This window comes from Delphinus delphis, chromosome 12 (genome assembly GCF_949987515.2).
Source record: "Delphinus delphis chromosome 12, mDelDel1.2, whole genome shotgun sequence".
In the NCBI taxonomy this organism is placed as follows: Eukaryota; Metazoa; Chordata; class Mammalia; order Artiodactyla; family Delphinidae; genus Delphinus; species Delphinus delphis.
This window is the reverse complement of record NC_082694.2, coordinates 36,411,175-36,433,093: the sequence shown is the minus strand read 5'-3', so window position 1 is coordinate 36,433,093 and position 21,919 is coordinate 36,411,175. Positions and strand designations below refer to the sequence as shown.

The 21,919-nt window shown below is 38.8% G+C and overlaps 1 protein-coding gene across 1 annotated transcript in view; it reads right to left on the bottom strand.

Annotated features, from left to right (window-relative positions):
- PELI1 (pellino E3 ubiquitin protein ligase 1) overlaps window positions 1-11,927 on the bottom strand; it is a 48,551-nt gene extending 36,624 nt beyond the window's left edge. Inside the window, exon 1 of the mRNA XM_060026495.1 lies at window positions 11,625-11,927. The gene's annotated coding sequence lies outside the window, so the exon portion shown is untranslated. The remainder of the gene's footprint in view (window positions 1-11,624) is intronic.
- Window positions 11,928-21,919: the final 9,992 nt, after the last annotated feature.

Genomic DNA, 21,919 nt, shown 5'->3' with positions numbered 1-21,919 from the left:
CGATAGCTGGGTACATGGCTCTGTCCCAGACAATCCAAACTTCACATTCCCTTGGCTACAAGGGAAGTGGGCTACTATGAGCCCATGAGATGCAGTGAGACTTTTGCTGGGACTTCTAGGAAAAAGATGGTTAATCTTTCCAGATATACATAACTAAGGATTTAGGGGCTGAAGGGACTGAAGTTATCTTTTGCTTATGTAGGGCTGGAGAACAAAGCTAACAGTGAGGAAGCAGTGCCAAGAAACATACAGAAATTGCGTCTTGATGACATTATTTGAGCCTTGGGTGGAGCCATTCTTGACGCCACACCTATCCTGGACCAGTTTACACAAACCGTTATAAATCTCCTTCCCCCGCCCCCTGGGCTCACCCCTACTTAAGCCAGTTTGAATGGAGTTTTCTGTAAAACATAGAGTCTTAGCTGATATAACTATTTTAAGTGTTTTCCAATAATAAATACACTAGGTCATAAAATGCAGTTCCAAAAACAAGGTAAGAACAGACTCTTCCCCATAGATGATTCTGGCTTTTCAAAATCCACTCTCCTTCTCAAGAACCCCCCACCCCCTGCTAAGTTCAAAAACTATCAAAGACTTTATATCTTCTGCCTTTATACTGTCTTAATAAAAAAAAAAATTTTTTTTGCCGCAAAGGAATAAGAATAAAAAATCAACAATGGAAAGAAGAAATAAGTAATTGGGGGGAGGGGGTAGTAAATCCTCTATAGAAACTGTAAATAATATCCAGATGTGCTTTTTACTAAACAGTTAAATGAGAGTCACAGACTAAAGCTTATAAAATTAAGCAGATTCAACTACATCTAGAATCTAATACAAAGGTATAATGCTAAAATCAAAGTTCTTATTTGAAAATCAGCCAATAAAATTAAAATTCAAAGACAAATTTCTTGGGAAATTGAAATGTCTTAGACTTCTGAAAACAGACAAATCACTACATAATTTCAAAAGAGGTAACAGTTAATCAAAATCATAAAAATTGGGGCTTCCCTGGTGGCGCAGTGGTTGAGAGTCCGCCTGCCGATGCAGGGGACGCGGGTTCGTGCCCCGGTCCGGGAGGATCCCACATGCCGCGGAGCGGCTGGGCCCGTGAGCCATGGCCGCTGGGCCTGCGCGTCCGGAGCCTGTGCTCCGCAACGGGAGAGGCCACAGCAGTGAGAGGCCCGCGTACCGAAAAAAAAAAAAAATCATAAAAATTATTGATTTTAAGCATATTATGTGGATACAACATGCTATTGAGCCCCCAAGTCATTCTGAAAATTTTAGCTAAAGAGGATTTAACAGAGTAAGTAAATGACAACAACTGAAGTCACTTAAGAGTAATACAGAATTAGTACTTCCATTTTCTAGGGATTTTCGTGACTTAACTGCTAACAAGAAAGGGAAAAAAACAAAAAATACACATGGAATAAAATGGAATTAAGATGTATATCCTTGTGCTTCTCATATCTTACTGAAGTGAAATGTTACCTGCATATTTTAGATCTTCTACATTTTAAACACCAGGTGTGTTTGCTGGAATGAATTACAATACTCTTAGGATCACGACGAGACCATTAATTTGGAGTCCGTGTGCAAAAGGATGAGATAAATTCTTATTAGTTGAGATGAAGTAAAATAGAGTGGTTAAGGGAGTTCTGGAGTCAGACTGTCTATGTTGACTCTTGGCACTGTCATTTAATAGGTGTGAGACTTGGACCAACTGTACAGTTTGGTCAGTTTCCTCTCCTGTAAACCTGAGATAATAAGAAGTAATAATCTTAACATGTATGCAGTGCTTATCATAAGTGCCAGGCATTTTTCAAAGACTTTTACATATTAATTCTTTAACTCCTTCTTAGGAGATATTAATGTTCTTAGGAGATAAATAATAATAACTCTTGGGATTCCCATTAGTTTGATTTTGAACTTGAGAATCTGAGTTACCTTTGAGACATCCATGGGAAACAATTATACGTACAAGTCTGGAGCTTGGGATGGAAATATAAACCTGGAAATCTTCTACAAAAGAAATTACCTAGGAAGAGTACAGACTAAGAGAAGAGAACCTAAGACTAAACCCTTGGATTTCCCTGGTGGCGCAGTGGTTAAGAATCTACCTGCCAATGCAGGGGACACGGGTTCAAGCCCTGGTCTGGAAAGATCCCACATGCCGTGAAGCAACTAAACCCGTGCGTCACAACTTCTGAGCTTGCACTCTAGAGCCCACGAGCCACAACTACTGAGCCCGCGTGCTGCAACTACTGAAGCCCGCACGCCTAGAGCCCGTGCTCCGCAACAAGAGAAGCCACCACAATGAGAAGTCCGCACACCACAATGAATAGTCCCCGCTCACCACAACTAGAGAAAGCCCGCACGCAGCAACGAAGACCCAACGCAGCCAAAAAATAAATTAAAAAAAAAAAAAAGACCAAGCCTTGTGGAATTCAAAAATTTAGGGTGCTGCAAGAACAGCAGCAGCTTCTGAAAGAGATTAAAAAAGCAACAGCATTACGGGGTTGGTGTAAGGTATATGGTGTCCTGGAAGCAAAGAAAAATGTTTCAAAAAGTAGGAAGTAGCAACAATGTCAAATGTTGCTGAGAGGTCAGGTAAGATAAATACTGGAAAAGTGTCATTGGATTTAGCAATATGGAGATAATAAGTGATCTCCTGAATCAAGAGACTTTCTTATCCTGAATCATACTGCTTCTCCTTTCTGATATACTTATTAAAAAATAGCAATAATAAATCATTTTGGGGGCTTCCCTGGTGGGGCAGCGGTTGAGAGTCCGCCTGCCGATGCAGGGGACACGGGTTCATGCCCCGGTCTGGGAAGATCCCACATGCCGCAAAGCGGCTGGGCCCGTGAGCCATGGCCGCTGAGCCTGCGCGTCTGGAGCCTGTGCTCCGTAATGGGAGAAGCCACAACAGTGAGAGGCCCACGTACCGCAAAAAAAAAAAAAAAAAAAAAAAGGCAGCTCAACATGAGTCTAGACACAGTTTTTCCCCAAGGCCATTTATGATTAACTATTATTACAGTGATGATGAAGTCCCTGATTGTTTGACATTTTCAGAAAAGACAACAACATATACCAAGAGCTGAAAACAGCTTTTGAAATTCCACTAGGCTAGTTTAAGTATAGATTCTGGATAGATGCAGGATTAACTTATGAGGCTTTCAAATCAGTGAGTTTATTACTATTTCCTACATTACTGAGTTCAAAAAGTATGCCATCCTATAGGTCAGTTAGTGCCAGCTAATACAATATACCATCCCTCCACCAGAATACACACCAAAAATAGCACAAGATAAAAAGAAGCTAAGTACATAAGACACAAATAGGAAAAGTGTTATACTTGCCATCTACATGTCACTTCTTTTATTAGGCCCTTAATTCATTCCAAGCCCTCTTTATAAATATAAAAAATGGCAGACAAATGTAGAAAATACTGTATAAGAGCAATGGGCACTACTAAAGCTGGCGAAGGAAGATAAACAGAGCCAGTGAGAGTGATGGAGAGATGAGCATGAGAGAGAGATGAAGTGAGAGAGGCAAGGATGTGGAATATGAGTATTTGCAATGCACAACGTGAAAGAAATAACCTAGAACCTGATGCTGCAACCATCTACAGAGCTTAAGTAATAGACTGAATTTCCATATAATTCTTAACTACTGTTAATCATCATAATCATCAATTCCAAGATGAAGTATAGGCTTTATCATGGTCATAATGTTTAAGTCAACATGAAATATAACATGTCCCTTTTGCAAAGCAACTTTTTTCTTAAAATGCAAGGTGTATTATCATTACTATTCTCTACTTCATTTATAAGTTTGAGTCTTAGCTCATTAGGTCATGGACACTTAAACAGATTCAAGTTACAAGAATTATCTATCCATGGTCATGTTTACTATTTTGTGAGAACCAATTTTTTTCTTTCCTTCCTCCCCTCTCTCTCTTTCTCTTCCTCCTCCCTCAGAAGTTATTTATTCCACAAAAATGGAAATGAAAAACAGATTCATAATCCTACCACCAAATCAAAAGACTGAAAGCTATTTCTAAAACGAGCCACACATAAGTACAGTCACCACCTTAGAATTTCAAAGTCCTTTCTGAAAAACTACCACCACTTTTATTTTACAGATGAACCAAAGATAGCTTTTTAAAGACTTTCAGAGTTAGTGGAAAGCCCAGAAATTAAACATGGGCTCTGTGTTCCATGCTCATAGGTTAGTGTTTAAAACACATTAAATAATCCAGCCTAGCAGCTCAATCTTAATGGTATGTGCAGTATATGAAGAAAGGGTCTGGCTATATACCTATCTACCTATCCACCAAAGGGACAAAAACTCTTGAGTGAATTAAACAACTAGATTCCTAACAATTTTCTGAAAAATAGGAAGCTTTGTTAAAGTATTCCTTATACAGTTATATACTTATATGCTTAGTGGTCACTTTTTGCAATCTATTATATAATAACATTTCACAAATTCTATTTAATCCCATTATATTCTACACATTATTGGTTAAAGAAAATATTGTGCCTTCCCGTTATGCATAATTAACTAGAAAAAGGATGTTTTCTTTATTCAGTGTTATCAGTAGAGTAAAAACCACTGAAATACGTTTAGTTTCTTAGGTTGGAAAACTTATTCTTTTTTTTTTGCGGTACGCGGGCCTCTCACTGTTGTGCCCTCTCCCGTTGCGGAGCACAGGCTCCGGACGCGCAGGCTCAACGGCCATGGCTCATGGGCCTAGCCGCTCCACGGCACGTGGGATCTTCCTGGACCGGGGCACGAACCCGTGTCCCCTGAATCGGCAGGCGGACTCTCAACCACTGCGCCACCAGGGAAGCCCGAAAACTTATTCTTATAAAAAAAAAAAAAAAATGAACTAGTATCAAACTATTCAAAACTAGTAATCTCTACATGTATACTGCCCTTTAAGTAGAAGATTTAAAAAACCCATATTTATGGAAGGTTTTTTCTGGGGGTGGGGCTTTCAAATATTTGGAGGATGAGGACTGATTTTTCTATAATTTTAATAAAGATTTAAAAAGAGGGACTTCCCTGGTGGCGCAGTGGTTAAGAACCCGCCTGCCAATGCAGGGGACACCGGTTCGAGCCCTGGTCCGGGAAGATCCCACATGCCGCGGAGCAACTAAGCCCGTGCGCCACAACTAGTGAGCCTGCGGGCCACAACTACTGAGACTGCGTGCTGCAACTACTGAAGCCCGCGAGCCTAGAGCCCGTGCTCTGCAACGAGAAGCCACTGCAGTGAGAAGCCCACGCACCGCAACGAAGAGTAGCCCCCACTCACCGCAACAGAGAAAGCCCGCACGCAGCAACAGAGACCTAACGCAGCCAAAAATAAAATAAGTTTATTAAAAACAAAAAGATTTAAAAAGAGTTCTTTATGAGAAATCAGCATGTTCTTGAAAAAAGCACTAATCTGAGATTTGAAGCATGAATACAAGAAGACTTGAAAGCCAGATTCCTAACACTAAACGTGTGCTAGTCTTTCAATTCCCAAGTGTATGCCATTGCAACAAGAAAGTTATACAATTTCATTACAACGATAAATGCCATCTCTTCAGTCTTGGATGCGTGACACAAATGAAACTTATCAGCAATGACTGTTTTGAATACTTAAGAAATATGCATGGTCTTGTATGTATATGTTATGTGTTTTAATGTATGAGACAGAACTTAAATATCCAAATGAATATAGTCTTTCCATATTAGTCACTCTCGTTATAGCCTTACTTTAAATGATGCTACAATTGTCCAGAACATTATTAAAATTCCTCTTTAGTCTATGGGTGGATCTGATTTTCAGAAACAGCAATGGCCTTCTCAGAGTAGATCTGACATTTACAAACAGCCTGAAGTTATTTCCTATTTTCTTTCTGTCAAAATCCTTTCTGAGTCATATCTGATAAATAAGGTATCATGTGGCTAATAACTCCCTCTTCCTTAAAAACAAGGCGGAAATAGAAAGTATTGAGCTCTGTTCATGAGTGGCTCTTAAACTGGCTTAGAAGGCAATTTAAAAAAAAAAGAACCAAAAAAATTTGAGTAATGCTAGTATTGTTGAAATAAGTGTAGAGCTTCCAGGGGGACTAAACTAGACTTATTTTAGATAAGTGTATAAAATAAATATCTTTACTTTAAAGGAAGGATGGACAACCAAGTCCTATACCATCTGGTCTCTACCCTTCCTTTATATTTCTGACTATCCCCTGCTATTCTCTCTCACTCTAACCCAGACACACTGGTTTTCTTGTAATTTCTTGCATTCCAATCAAGCTCCATTCTCAGGGTCACTGTACTCACTGTTCCCTCCACCTGGAACGTCCTGCCCTAAGATTACCTGCAAGGCTTACTCCCTCACCTCCTTCAGGTCTTTACTCAAATAACTATCACCTTCTCACTCCCATCCCATACTCACATCCCACATATTCCCTCTTCCCCCTTTCTGCTTTATTTGTGTGTGTAAAACTGTTAATTATGGAATTTTTCAAACATACACAAAAGTAGAGAGAATATAAGAAATCTCATGTATCCATTATCTAGTTTCAAAATTTTTTCGATATAGGGCCAATATTGTTTCATCTATGCTCCTCTCCCCTGCAAATTATTTTAAAGTAAAAAAATCCAGATATCAGATTTTATTTATTTTGCAGTACGCGGGCCCCTCACCGCTGTGGCCTCTCCCGCTGCGGAGCACAGGCTCCAGATGCACAGGCCCAGAGGCCATGGCTCACAGGCCCAGCCGCTCCGCGGCATGTGGGATCTTCCCGGACCGGGGCACGAACCCGTGTCCCCTGCATCGGCAGGCGGACTCTCAACCACTGCGCCACCAGGGAAGCCCCAGATATCATATTTTAATTCATAAATATACCCCCAAAAGGTAAGGACTCTTGTTTTAAAACCATAAAACATTACTATACCCTAAAAAAAATTGACAATTCCTTTTTATTAAATACCCATCAATGTCCAATTTTTCATCAATGTCCTTTTACAGTTAGTTTGCTCAAAGCAGGATCTAAGGTCCACACAATACATTTGGTGGATATGCCCCCTTTAGTTGCTTTTAATCTTATATCCCCCCCCCATTTCTTGTTATTTATTTTTTAAAGAAACCAGGTCATTTGTCATTAAAACACAAAATATTTTACCTTTTTATTGTCTGTGTCTTGTTATTAGAATGTAAACACCATAAGGCAGAGATTTTAGTCTGTGTGATGTCAGCATCTAGACCAGTGTCTGACACATAAAAGGCATCCAAAAAGTACAAAATGAATATCTGGCATTCATACCAAAAGCCCACCACCCACCCAACTGCAGAAATTGCTAATCACAGCACTCGCTCCTGCTGAGTCTGAACCAGGACTCCCAATTTTCTAAACATAACACTCCAGGCAGTCACTACCAGGCAATCAGATTTGATACCCAAGATGAAATCTATTGGCTATTTCCCTGCTTTAGCCCCCTTCAAAGTAAGTATACTTCTATCTCTAAAACAGATTCACATACCTAGTATCTGGAAATTTAGATGAAGCTTAGCATAATAAATTACTGACTGTATTTCTTGTCAAGTATGTTTAAACATTTCTGAGCTCATTTTAGACAATTTAGGGGAAAAAGCAAATTGCAGCCAAAAAATTAATAGAAAAAGAAACTGCAGAACATGGTGGGAAACTGGGAGGTACTACATATTTTTAGAACTAGCAACATCCTAAGAGGTTCATTATAAAATAAAAATCAGCAATAAATTCTTTGAAAAGTAAATTACATGTGTACTCAATTAAAAACTTTTAACTACATGAATGGTCACGATTAACTGAGGGATGACAAACATCAGGATTTTCCCATAGGCACCAGCAACATATTCTATTTTTCTGTAAATGGTATTTTGAGGTGTATAAAAGCATTACAGGCGTGATACAAGGAGTAACATGTAGAACTCTGCTTCTCTGAAACGGAGTTTATTGTGGCAAAAAATCTAAAACATCATATACAACATTCTGAAAAAATAATCAGGTGTTCTTAGACTCATTTGCAATTCAGTTCTCTTAAATCACCTGATGAAGCTCTCTTCCTCTTAAGTTTACTTCTGAAGGAAGCTATGCTAATTGAAGGGCTCCAATCACATGTTCATCAGTTACTTCTATTTAAAAAGAAAAAAATCAGAAATTCTCTGACTCAGGAAATCTTGTGCTTTCTCTTTATTACTTGTAAATTCATTCAGCAAAAACAAAAACTATGTAGGACCTACTAAGTGCAATTATTTTCAGCCTTTGGAAGGCACAACTATTAGAAGGGATCTTTCAAGAGAACATAAAACAAGCTAGTGGTACAACTTGAAATTATATCTAGTTCTTTCAGTGTCCAATATTTCTTGTTTTGAGGTTCCCACACATTAGTCTGGGGAAAATTCTCTGGCAGAGGTCAAACTTAATGAAAAACAATAAACCTCCACTACCACATGTGTAAAAAAATACTCCAACAACCCAAATGCCTTGAAAGAATGCTTTCTATTTACTTTTCCTGTGTGATATATTTAGAGAGAATCATGAAAAGATGGCTAGAGATCTACAAACAGAAAATGCTAAGTGGAATTCACTGTTTACAGACTTTAGCTACAATTTTGTCCCTTATACAATGTTGTCAGGAATCTGTAATATTGTTCTCTATAAAAACATCTTCACCAGGTTTCCTTCATTCTACTGATTTTCTTCCTTCTTTCTACTGGCTTTTAAATTTGTTTTATTCTCCTCAATTAAAAGACACAAATGTAACTTTATGAAATAAGATGATTTTTCCAAAGAAACTCCTAGAACCATCTCTCAGTGCCATCATGTGTTTGTCATTATGTTTTCATATACACAGTTAAAACAGATGAAATAAAACAATCAATATAAGCCTTTCTGATTTAATAAATATGAGAATAGGTCTATATTGACATGCCATGGTAAGATGTATGTATGCAAGAATGTTAGATAGTTTTCAATTCTACCTCCTCCAGCTTAAAATCTCTATCAGTTACAGAAGCTTCTGTCTGAAAACAATTGTTCGCAGAGCAGGACTACTATAGTCCTTATCATCTGACCTACTGGACAACCAAAATAAGGCATATTCTGAATTGACAGAACTCTTCATATATAAGTGACATTTTGACAACCAGAAAGGAAGCTGAAACAAAGACAAAGGCAAACACACTCACGCTTTCCCTTGAAACTTGGCTCTGTAGCTCAGCAGTACTAGACTCAGTTTCCTGCCCTGTACTTTTCACTCATTTCCTTTAAGGGGTCCCAAAGAAACTAGGAAACCTGCAATGCCAGCCTTTGACAGTCAACACTTAACTTCTGCCTTTGGACTCCAGTGACTGAGCAGACATTGTGTTAGTAGCTACCTTAAAGTACAAATGCCTCTGGCAAATTTGGTTTGTAAACACTACAGAAAAAGTTCAACATAACCAACTGTAAGGTCACCTAAATGAAAATTTTAAGGAGAGCACAGATTTCCGCCCCCTCCCCCCAATCCGCCACTAAGGCACAATTCCCAGATCACTTTTTTTTCAAGTCAATAAATACTACTATTATTACATTACAGCACTTCTATAATATTAATAAAAACCTAGGTGACAGTTTTCTCTTTAAAAGTCTTAAATTTATTAGATGAAGTACTATAACCACTTCACTACATACAATTTTCCATACACTTAACTGTATGTTCCAAACAACTTATTTTTCAATTTTTTAAACTCAAGATCTCTTTCAACATACTACAGAAAGGGGACAGGTTAGAGGATTAGGGGAAAAATATTAAAATAACAAATGCCTTTTCCTTTTCTGATGGGACCACCAGAATCTAAAGTCTGGGGGCAACTATAAAATACAAAATTAAATTCAAGAGAATTTAGGATAAGAGAAAGTACTGTTACTACAGTTCTGATCATTATTCATCTCAGGAAATAACTAGTAGAAATGATGCTTGATTTAAATTTTTAGTACCTTCCAGTTTGGTTCAACTACCAAAATAAACAAACTTGTCCTCAGAATTATGTATTTTCCTCCAGAAGAGGTTTTTGATGTGAATAAAAAACATAAGGAATTCATATGCTGTATTTGTACAAGAAGGACAATGTTTTGAAAGATATAAATCTGATCACACCGAGAAAACATTTTCTCTGTTAGCTATAAAGAAAACGTCATAAACTGAAACCGAAGAACTGGAGAAACCAAACCTTCTCCACAATTCAAAAATTTAAATTCACGCTACTATGCAAACTAAACAACAACAACACTGTTACGATTCTGCTCAGCTACAAAAGTAACACATACTCAATGTAGAAAAAGACAAAGCCAGTTCTAAAACAAAAGATCAGCTGCTAAGAAAACAAAATAACATTTTGCAGAGTGAGAGAAATACACGGTCTTTGAACCAAAACAAATAGATGACCGTTTCGTACACTTAAAGCGTCAGTTCTTAGCACAACCGGCGTCTTATGGATAAAGTGCTCACTCAATTATCTGATGACTAAACGATGGGAAGGTTGTTGGTGCTATTAAAACCAAGACACATTTCCTTGTGTGTAGTGATTAAAATCTGTTAAGCCTCCATTAAAAAAATCTCTGCCCTCCCTCCCCCAACCCCCATCCCCCATCACTGCTCTCCCGCCTTGTAAGAGACCTGCATGTACAAAAATAAAAGTAGATGGGTGAGGTGAGTTTGTGATGTACAGTATTTTCCCCACTCGGAGTATTTTTCAAGACTCTTTTGAGGTTTTAAGATTCAAACACTATGTAAGAAGAGTTACTGTTTGAACTACCTAACAATCACCCCTACTTCTTTTAGACTTTAGTTAGCCTGTAAGTAAAATGAGCACCTTTAACTTTTCCACGGGGCACTGAAGAACGAGTTCTTACTCATAGATGCTTTCAGGTCCTCAGACACCAGGTGCGGTGGAAGAGCAAGCGTATCCATCAATTAGAGAGCTCTTCTGGACCTCAGTTTACCCACTTACAGAAACGGGCTTATTAACGTGTTTCGTAGGGGCCCCGGAGGTGTAATTAATTAGTGTTTTTAAGTGCTCTGAGATCCAGAGATGAAAGAAAACGCGAAGGACACGCAAAGATGATGGCAATAATCGTAACAAAAAAAAGAATGACTAACTCGGGAGTCTGTGTTATGTAAGGAAGGAAGAAGTTATCAGATTCGCACAAACAAAAGCCCACCACCCCCTTTGTTTCTCTTTTTTCTGTCTTGCTCCCCGCCCCCGCGGAGCTCCCCTCCAGCAGCTGGCGGCCCGGCGCGGGGTGTAGGGCGCGGGGCGTAGGGCGCGGGGCTCGGACTTGGCTGCCGCGCGCCCGCACTCAGGCGGAGGGGGAGGGGGCGCCCGCCGGCTCCTGACAAAGGCGCTTCCTACTGCGAGAGCGCGGGATGCAGGCGCCGCAAACTCCTCTCTCGGCCGCCTCCGGCGCGGGGGCGCGCAGGCGGGCGGGGAGAGCCGGCCGGCCGCCGGGGGAAGCCGCCGAGGAAGTTGCGCGCCCGCCTGGCCCGCATCCCTCGGTGGCCCCGCCGCGACCCCTCCCACGGCACGCCGCGGCCACACTCACCGGACAATTGCTGGTGGCCGGAATCCCAGCACGGCCCCGAGACCCGGAGCGAGGGGGGTGAAGGGTGCGTGCGCGAGGAGCACGAGCAGACAGCCCAGCGTTCCACCGCAGCCTTCCTCGCCTGCCGGCCGAGCCCGGCGAGAGGAAGTTGGCCGCAGAGCCAAGAGCTGGAGAAGCCGCGGGCGGAGGGAAAGCCGTGGGGTCCGCTTTGTGATGCGCTCCCGGAGGGCTCGAGGCAAATCCGAACGCGCGGCGCGGCTTGTGCAGCTGCTGGAGGCGGCGGCGGCGCCCCCCGACGGTTCCTCCGCCTCACACCGCCTCTGGGTCACTGACACACGCTCGGAGGGAGGGGAGGGGACTAGCTGGAGGGCGGGGCCGGAGGGAGGGGACGGGGCAGGGCCACAGCGGGAGGCGGCGCTGCAGCGCCGAGTGGTCTCTTGGGAGTTGTAGTTCTCTGACTGAAGAAAAAAGGTGTACCTTGCTGAGATCGTTTCCGGGCTCGCTCTGCACCACGCATGCTCGAGGGGAGAGGCTCGGCCCCACTGTTACTATGCTCACCGACACACTAAGGAAGGGTATGTGTTCAGTGCTGCTCCTGGCTGAACAAGGCCCTCCTTGTATTATGGTGCTGTTAGGGATCCCGCTCTTCCCTAGTCCTTCTTACTTCGCTCCACCTCCAACTCCTACCCTCACCACTCATAAGTGCCCAGTGAAATCTGACTTCCTCACCATATCTCGGTCTTCCCTGCTGCTTAATTTTATCCCATAAATTCGGAATCACGAATACCCAGTTCCCACCCTTCCCTCAGGCGAATCCTCTCTGCCTTAAATTCAAGGTTTTCTTTGCTTGTTTTTGTTTTTTTCAACCTAAGACTTGTAGAAAGGTAGTTGCTTCCAATAACATAACAGTTAATTAGGTTACAAAACGGCTAGGAACATTGCCACTGTCAGATTCCGGTAGTTCATTTCTTCGCTCAATTAGTCACATCTAACTTTAAGGCCAGTAAAGGTAAAGCTTGGGATTAAGATCGCTGTATCTTACTTGATCAGTGCAAAATAATCCAGATTTCTAAAATTTTAAGGACTACAATTTTTAAGAAATACAAATTTCATAAAGTAGAAGTTCAAAAGATAAGTGGAAATTTGAACATTGTTTACAGTATATACATTGGCCAGCTTTCATTTGGCAATAAGAGAAATCTGAAGCAAGGTCTGAGTATGCTGTTGGGCTCATCAGCTAAGTCGACACCCACAAAGGGCACCCAGGTGTGAATAGGTGGTGGAGGAGAGTGGTGAAAGGCAGGACATGTTAGTGGATCTCAAGGGGACTATAGGCGGCCTGTCCCAAGCTCTTTTGTTTTCCTTCTCTGACTACCTAGAACCCCATATTCTGGAAGAAAAAGATTAATGCTTAGAAATCAGGAATACAGGAAAAGTTAAGGTTTTCGGATAGAGAGTTTCGAGATCAAGTATCCTTATGTTTGCAGACCACATAATTATTCATTCAAAAAACATTTATTGAGTATACTATGTCTCAGGCACTTTATTAGTTCCCAGAAATAGAGATACAGGAATGTAAAAGAAGGATTTATTATTTTCAAAGTGCTTACTGTGCAGAGGAGGAGCCAGGTAAATAAACAGACTCAGTGTGATAAATACTTTAGTAGGAAAGTACACTAGGTGCCTTAACACACAGTTACCCCAGACTCAGGCAGGGTCAGGAAATGCTTCAAAGAACATTTAAACTTGAGGATGACTAGGCGTTAGTGTGTTTGTGTGCTCTGGTGGAGGAAGGAGAAGGGAGAAGTGAGTGAGAGTATTGGGAGCATAGGTTAGGGTTACGGTTAGGGCAGCGAGAGTAAAGTGCTAGAGGCGTGAGAGCAAAGAGTATTTTGGTTCAGCAAAGAGTTCAGCATTGCCTGTGGTAGGATGGGATTGAAGGGAGTGGCAAAAGGAGACACAAGAAGGTAAAGGAGACAGATCATGAAGAACCTTGTACAATACACAAAGAATGTAGAGTCTTTTCTAGAAGCAAGGGAAAGCCATGCCAGGATTGGAAGCAGATTAAATTTTGGTAAGGTATACACTTTAGAAATGCATTTTATGCATTTAAAAAAAGAGAGCCTGAACTGGCACTGGCACTAGCAAGAGACAGAACTGAGGGAAATCACACACTATTTAAGGAATAGAATTACTAGAACCTAGTGAGTAAATTTCCTGTGTTTGGGGGTGAAGGGTGAAGGAAAGTTATCAATTATGATGCTTTGGGTTGCAAGCAGCAAAAAACTCAACTCTAACTGGCTTAACCAATAAACCAATATTGACCTGTCTAGATAGAAAGTCCAGTGAAAAGATGGGCTACAGGGCTGAATGATTCAACAGCTCAGTGTTGTCATTAAGGACACGTTTCTTTCTTGTTTCACTGCTTTTCTTTCCTTAGTATTGGCTTTACGTTGCCAACAATTCTTATGGCTGTGAGTTTCACCATCTAGGTCCAAGAAGAGAAGAAGAGCGAGTATTTATGAAAACTCTTTTAGAAAGGAGAGAAAACTTTCCCAGAAGCCGCAAGAATTGATTCATGGTGGCCAGGGGATGGCATGAGGTTAGTTATCTTAGGATAAAGACATATGCCCTGCCTCTAGGTCCAAAGCTGTGATGACAAGGTGTGGCTATCCCAATGAAAATTGAGGTAATTACCTAGAAAAAGAAGAATGGAGGCTGAGAAGGGGAGAACCACAATATCTACTACAAGGAAGGAGAAAGATGATGACTCACAGATGTTTGGCTTGTATGATTATGAGCCAGTGATGCCATTCACTGAGTTAGGGAATACAAGACATTGAGCAGATTTTGAGGGGGAATTTGACGAGTTCATTTTGGATATGCTGAGTTTGAGATGGCTCTGAATCTAGGTGGAGAAGTGGAGTGGGCAGTTATACATATGAATCTAGTGCTCTGAAGAGAAATCTGGACAGCAGAAGATATAATCGGAGCATACCATCATATAGATGGTAACTGAAATTCTGGGAGCAGATGAGATCAGCCAGGGAGAGAATGCACAGCAGAAAAGGAGGAGCCAATAATAGCATCAAGGTATCTTCATGCTCTTCCTGCCTACGTCTTAAGTGCTGGGAACATCAGCACTTAAAGAGTAGGCAGGAAGAGCATGAAGATGCGTTGGAACTAGCAAGAGAACTAGGACATATTACAAAGTAGGAAAATGTAATCTATTACATTTTCAGGAAAAAAAATCAATAAACAAAGCCAAAAATGACAGAGATGGTAGCATTAGCAGTCAAAATATTAAAACAATTATTATAAATATGTTCTATATACTGAAAGAGAAATTAAAGACATAAAAATAGAATTTCTAGAGATTAAAATTGCAACTTCTGAAATAAAATTTTCACTGGATCAGATTAACCCTCAGAAGTAGATTAGGCACTCATAAGAAAAGATGAGTAAACTTGAAGACATAACAGTGGAATCTAGCCAAAATAAAGCACACAAAGAACAAAAACCAAAAAGAAAAAACCAGAGAGCCTTGGTGATCTGTGGGATAATACCAAATATTCTAATATAGGTGTAACTGGAGTTCCAGACGAGAGGAGGGTGAGAGGGGTGATAGAAAAATTATTAGTAATATGGCTGAAAGTATTTTCAAATTTGATGAAAATTATAAACCCAGAGACTCAAGAAGCTCAGTAAACCCTCAGCAGGATAAACACACACATTCCCACATGCTCACAAAAACCACTGCAAAAGACATCATTAAATTGTTGAAAACTAGTGATAAGAAAAGATTAAAAGCAGCTGGTGGAAGAAAAGGTAGGTTATGTGTAAGGAAACAAAGACAAAAATTCAGTAAACTTCTAATTAGAAACTATGCAAGTCAGAAGACAATGAAAGAGCATTTTTAAAGTGCTGAAAGAAAAAACAGTCTGTCACATAGAATCCTATATTTAGAGAAGATATCTTTCAAAAATGAAGGCTAAAGAAAACAAAAGCTGAGAGAATGTTGCCAGCAGAACTGCATTACAAGAAATGTTAAAGCAACTTCTTTGGCATAAAAAACCAAAACCACATGGAAACTTGGATTTATGCTAAAGAATGAAAAGTGCCAGAAATGATAACTACATGAGTTAATATATAAAAGACTTTCCCCTCATTTAAAAAATTTTTAAAAGATAATTGACTATTTAAAGCAAAAATTATAACATATAAGTAGAAGTAAAATGCTTGACCACAATAACTATTTGAACTCAAAGGATGGAAGCAGGAAATGGAATTATATCATTAGAATTTACATTATACTATTATTTGAAGGTAAATTTTGATAAATTAAAAATGCATATTCTAAACCTTAGAACAGCCCTCAAAAATAAAACAATCGGGTATAGCTAATAATAAACAGGTATAGATAATAATAGGTATAGCTAATAAAAACAGAAATATAGATGAAATCTGTGTCCCTAATGACCATGGAACTGACATACAGCTCTGGACTTTTCACATCCTGACTTCTTTTAAGTGAAAGAGAAATAAACTTCTGTCTTGTTTAAAGGCATATTTATTTTGTAGTCTGTGCTATGTACAGCTGAACCTAATCAGAATAGCCACAGGCCTAAAAGTAGTTTCATCAAGTGTATTTCCCAGAATCAGGCAGACCCGCACATTGCCCAGAATTTGGCCACATGGCCAATAACTTCAACACATGTTCTGGAGTTCATAATTGTCACTATAATTCCAAGGATAGTTCATCTTTTGTATGAACATCACTTACTATTAATTCTTCAGTTTTTCTTGAAGGAGAAGATACATGTAAATTGCTTAGCGTAGTCCTTGGAATATAGTAAATGCTCAGTCAATATATGTTACTTTAAAACAGATCCACAAAAATAAGATAGATGTACCACCTTTTAGACATATGGTGGGGTTTGTGCTCCAAAGTTAGGTGTAGAAAATCAAGGTGGCATTCACTTATATACTAAAATCTGTGAATCTCTTTTTGAAATTGTATCCACCACACAGTTCTGTATAGTTTTTCAAAATCTGCAGTCCTTTGAACAGAGGACAGTTCAGTCATGGAAAGTGAGTGTACCTCTGATTACCATCTACTCAGTCCACATATCTAGTTTAATACCTTCATTTCCTTGACTGAAGTAGCTAATCTATTGTTATCTGCAATTTCAAATTTGGTATATTCAGATATCTAGCCATTTCAGTAAGAAAGTAAATCCTAAGGGACTAACAAGTTGGATTATTTTTATCCCTTAAATTCTAAAAAGTTTTTCATCTTGGGAAGCTGCTCAGTAAATTTCAGCATTTCCTCTACTGTATGACTATGTAAAAATCAACTAAAACTATGTTTCTACTCTCCCCCAAGCAAATAAAAATGGTATTTAGGATATGAACATAAGGAAAAATCACAATATTGGTACCTTTCTCTAAAACATCATGTGATAAATCTAATTTACTAGATTTATCTAAATGCATTATCTAAATGATGCAGAGGAAATTGGACACACCAAACTTTTCTTATGAGTTGAAAAAACTGTTGCAAACTTGTTTTTCTCCTTTTATTGGAAAATTTTAATTTCCTGCAAGTGAACATATCTTTTTATGTTTAGTCCAAATTTCTCTTACTTTATATGGACAAATGATTATATACTGTTAATTCATGTATGCTAAAAGTTATTTTTTGTTGCTAAAAATTCAGGCAGCCTTCCCTTTGGGATCAGAAAAACCCCAGACTGCATTTTGGACTGCATATTGGACTCTTGCTGAGATTCTTGGATTTGAGAGTAATAAAGTATGTGTGTGTGTGCTCGTGCATGTGTGTGTGTTCATTTCAATATTCAGATAATAAATAGGTTCTCTCTCAAAACTCCTACTTTCCAACATTCCTCCCCCAAATAAAATTATTCTCTCCTAATGTCCTCAAAGTCTCCAAATAGCTCATAGCCAACATGGAACATGTTCCTATTTTAAACCTGTGAATGGCACACAATTTGAAGGCCTGGGCTTTCACTCAAAAGATTTGTAGGCCCCAAATGCTGGCTCTGACATTTTAGATATATTTGGAAAATGTCAAAGACAAGTTAGTTAAGATTTTAATGTTTTAAAGGAGTATGCTTGTACACCAAAGAATGCAGCCTATATATTCTCAGTATTAGTCCAACCAACATGAGTGCCAGCAGTTATTTTGGAACTTTAAAAAATACTGAATAATGAGAGAAGTGGAAAACTCATGAAGAGAAAATTTAGATTGTGTTTCCATCCCTATCGATTTATTTACTCATGGAATAATTACTTGTATTTTTGTACCTCAAATTTCATGCATTCATTCTTTCACCACATACTTATTGGGCATCTACTATGGTGCCAGGCTACGGACACAAAGATTAACTAGCCATGTTCCCAACCCAGAAAAAGCTTACAATCAAGTGAATAGATAAGTGCAATAAAATTTTATAGGCACTTTTCTAGAATGATGTTCAGGGAATAGTGAGAGTGTAGACGGGGGAATAATAAATTTTTCATGAGAATGCAGTCAGAAAACACTTCTAAGAGGAGTTGGTGGTTGAGCTGAGTCCTGAAAAATGAGAAGGTGTTCATCAGGTAAGTAAGGACATTTCAGTATAAGTAGCACTTTAAGAATAGACATGGAAAAATGAAATAGCAGGGCCTATTTAGAGAACTACAAGCAGTTCAGTATGGCCAGATCATAGGGTGTAACATGGGCACCCTGAATGTTGAGGTTGGGGGAATTTTCTGGCATCAGATCACAAAAGTCATTGTATGCCATGCCGTGCCATGCCAAGAAGTTTGGCAATGAGGAACTGTTGAAAGATTTTAAACAGAGGAGTGACATAAATCATATTTATCTTTGAGCATGGTGATCAGTTAAGAGAATATGCAATAATTCAGGTGAGAAATGATGGACAAACTAAATAGCTGTGGAGCATGAAAAGAAGAGAAAGATACCAAAGACATTTAAGAGGCAGACTGAACAGGACTTGATGGCTGATTGGATGTGGGAGGTAAAAGGAAAAGGAGGGAAGAATAATGTGGAGGTTTCTGATTGTGTAACTGGGCATTACATATTGGAGTTATTCATTAGTATAGTGAACACTAGAGGAGAAGCAACTTTGTAGAGAAGGATAATGATGAATTTTATTTTGGACATGTAAGCTTGAAATGAATTCTATGATAATCAGTAAACATAAGATAAATATTTAGGACTCATCCCATCACCGAATCCAAGAATGTGGATAAGATCACCCAGGAAGAGTGTGTAGAGTAATGATGATGACAGTATTTAATATTTACTGCATTATTAAGATCTTATTTGTGCCAAGCAACTGCTGTATAATATTTCATTTAATCTTTGCTACCACCCTATGAGATAAGTACTTGCAATGGTTAATTTTATGTATCAACTTCACTGGGCTAATGGAATGTCCAGATATTTGGTTAAACATTATTCTCGCCGATCTTTCAGCAGAAACTCTGCAAGCCAGAAGGGAGTGGCAGGACATATTTAAAGTTATGACAGAGAAAAATCTACAACCAAGATTACTCTACCCAGCAAGGATCTCATTCAGATTTGATGGAGAAATTAAAACCTTTACAGACAAGCAAAAGCTGAGAGAGTTCAGCACCACCAAACCAGCTTTATAACAAATGCTAAAGGAACTTCTCTAGGCAAGAAACACAAGAGAAGGAAAAGACCTACAATAACAAACCCAAAACAATTAAGTAAATGGGAATAGGAACATACATATCGATAATTACCTTAAATGTAAATGGATTAAATGCTCCCACCAAAAGACACAGACTGGCTGAAGGGATACAAAAACAAGACCCATATATATGCTGTCTACAAGAGACCCACTTCAGACTTAGGGACACACACAGACTGAAAGTGAGGGGATGGAAAAAGATATTCTATGTAAATGGAAATCAAAAGAAAGCTGGAGTGGCAATTCTCATATCAGACAAAATAGACTTTAAAATAAACAATATTACAAGAGACAAAGAAGGACGCTATATAATGATCAAGGGATTGATTCAAGAAGAAGATATAACAATTGTAAATATTTATGCACCCAACATAGGAGCACCTCAATACATAAGGCAAATGCTAACAGCCATAAAAGGGGAAATCGACAGTAACACAATCATAGTAGGGGACTTTAACACCCCACTTTCACCAATGGACAGATCATCCAAAATGAAAATAAATAAGGAAACACAAGCTTTAAATGATACATTAAACAAGATGGACTTAATTGATATTTAGAGGACATTCCATACAAAAACAACAGAATACACATTTTTCTCAAGTGCTCATGGAACATTCTCCAGGATAGATCATATCTTGGGTCACAAATCAAGCCTTGGTAAATTTAAGAAAATTGAAATCGTATCAAGGATCTTGTCCAACCACAACACTATGAGACTAGATATAAATTACAGGAAAAGATCTGTAAAAAATACAAACACACGGAGGCTAAACAATACACTACTTAATAACCAAGAGATCATTGAAGAAATCAAAGAGGAAATAAAAACATACCTAGAAACAAATGACAATGGAGACATGATGACGCAAAACCTATGGGATGCAGCAAAAGCAGTTCTAAGAGGGAAGTTTATAGCAATATAATCCTACCTTAAAACAGGAAACATCTCAAATAAACAACCTAACCTTGCACCTAAAGCAATTAGAGAACGAAGAACAAAAACCCCCCAAATTTAGCAGAAGGAAAGAAATCATAAAGATCAGGTCAGAAATAAATGAAAAAGAAATGAAGGAAATGATAGCAAAGATCAATAAAACTAAAAGCTGGTTTTTTGAGAAGATAAACAAAATTGATAAACCATTAGCCAGACTCAACAAGAAAAAAAGGGAGAAGACTCAAATCAATAGAATTAGAAATGAAAAAGGAGAAGTAACAACTGATGCTGCAGAAATACAAAAGATCATGAGAGGTTATTACAAGCAACTCTATGCCAATAAAATGGACAACCTGGAAGAAATGGACAAATTCTTAGAAATGCACAACCTGCCAAGACTGAACCAGGAAGAAATAGAAAATATAAACAGACCAATCACAAGCACTGAAATTGAAACTGTGATTAAAAATCTTCCAACAAACAAAAGCCCAGGACCAGATGGCTTCACAGGCGAATTCTATCAAACATTTAGAGAAGAGCTAACACCTATCTTTCTCAAACTCTTCCAAAATATAGCAGAGGGAGGAAGACTCCCAAACTCATTCTGTGAGGCCAACATCACCCTGATACCAAAACCAGACAAAGATGTCACAAAGAAAGAAAACTACAGGCCAATATCACTGAGGAACATAGATGCAAAAATCCTCAACAAAATACTAGCAAACAGAATCCAACAGCACATTAAAAGGATCATACACCATGATCAAGTGGGATATATTCCAGGAATGCAAGGATTCTTCAATATACACAAATCAATCAACATGATACACCATATTAACAAATTGAAGGATAAAAACCATATGATCATCTCAATAGATGCAGAAAAAGCTTTTGACAAAATTCAACACCCATTTATGATAAAAACCCTCCAGAAAGTAGGCATAGAGGGAACTTTCCTCAACATAATAAAGGCCATTTATGACAAAGCCACAGCCAACATCATCCTCAATGGTGAAAAACTGAAACAATTTCCACTAAGATCAGGAACAAGCCAAGGTTGCCCACTCTCACCACTCTTATTCAACATAGTTTTGGAAGTTCTAGCCATAGCAATCAGAGAAGAAAAAGAAATAAAAGGAATCCAAATTGGAAAAGAAGTAAAGCTGTCACTGTTTGCAGATGACATGATACTATACGTAGAGAATCCTAAAGATGCTACCAGAAAACTACTAGAGCTGATCAATGAATTTGGTGAAGTAGCAGGATACAAAATTAATGCACAGAAATCTCTGGTATTCTTATACACTAATGATGAAAAATCTGAAAGTAAAATTAAGAAAACAGTCCTATTTACCATTGCAACAAAAAGAATAAAATATCTAGGAATAAACCTACCTAAGGAGACAAAAGACCTGTATGCAGAAAATTATAAGACACTGATGAAAGAAATTAAAGATGATACAAATAGCTGGAGAGATATACCATGTTCTTGGATTGGAAGAATCAACATTGTGAAAATGACTCTACTACCCAAAGCAATCTACAGATTCAATGCAATCCTTATCAAACTACCACTGGCATTTTTCACAGAACTAGAACAAAAAATTTCACAA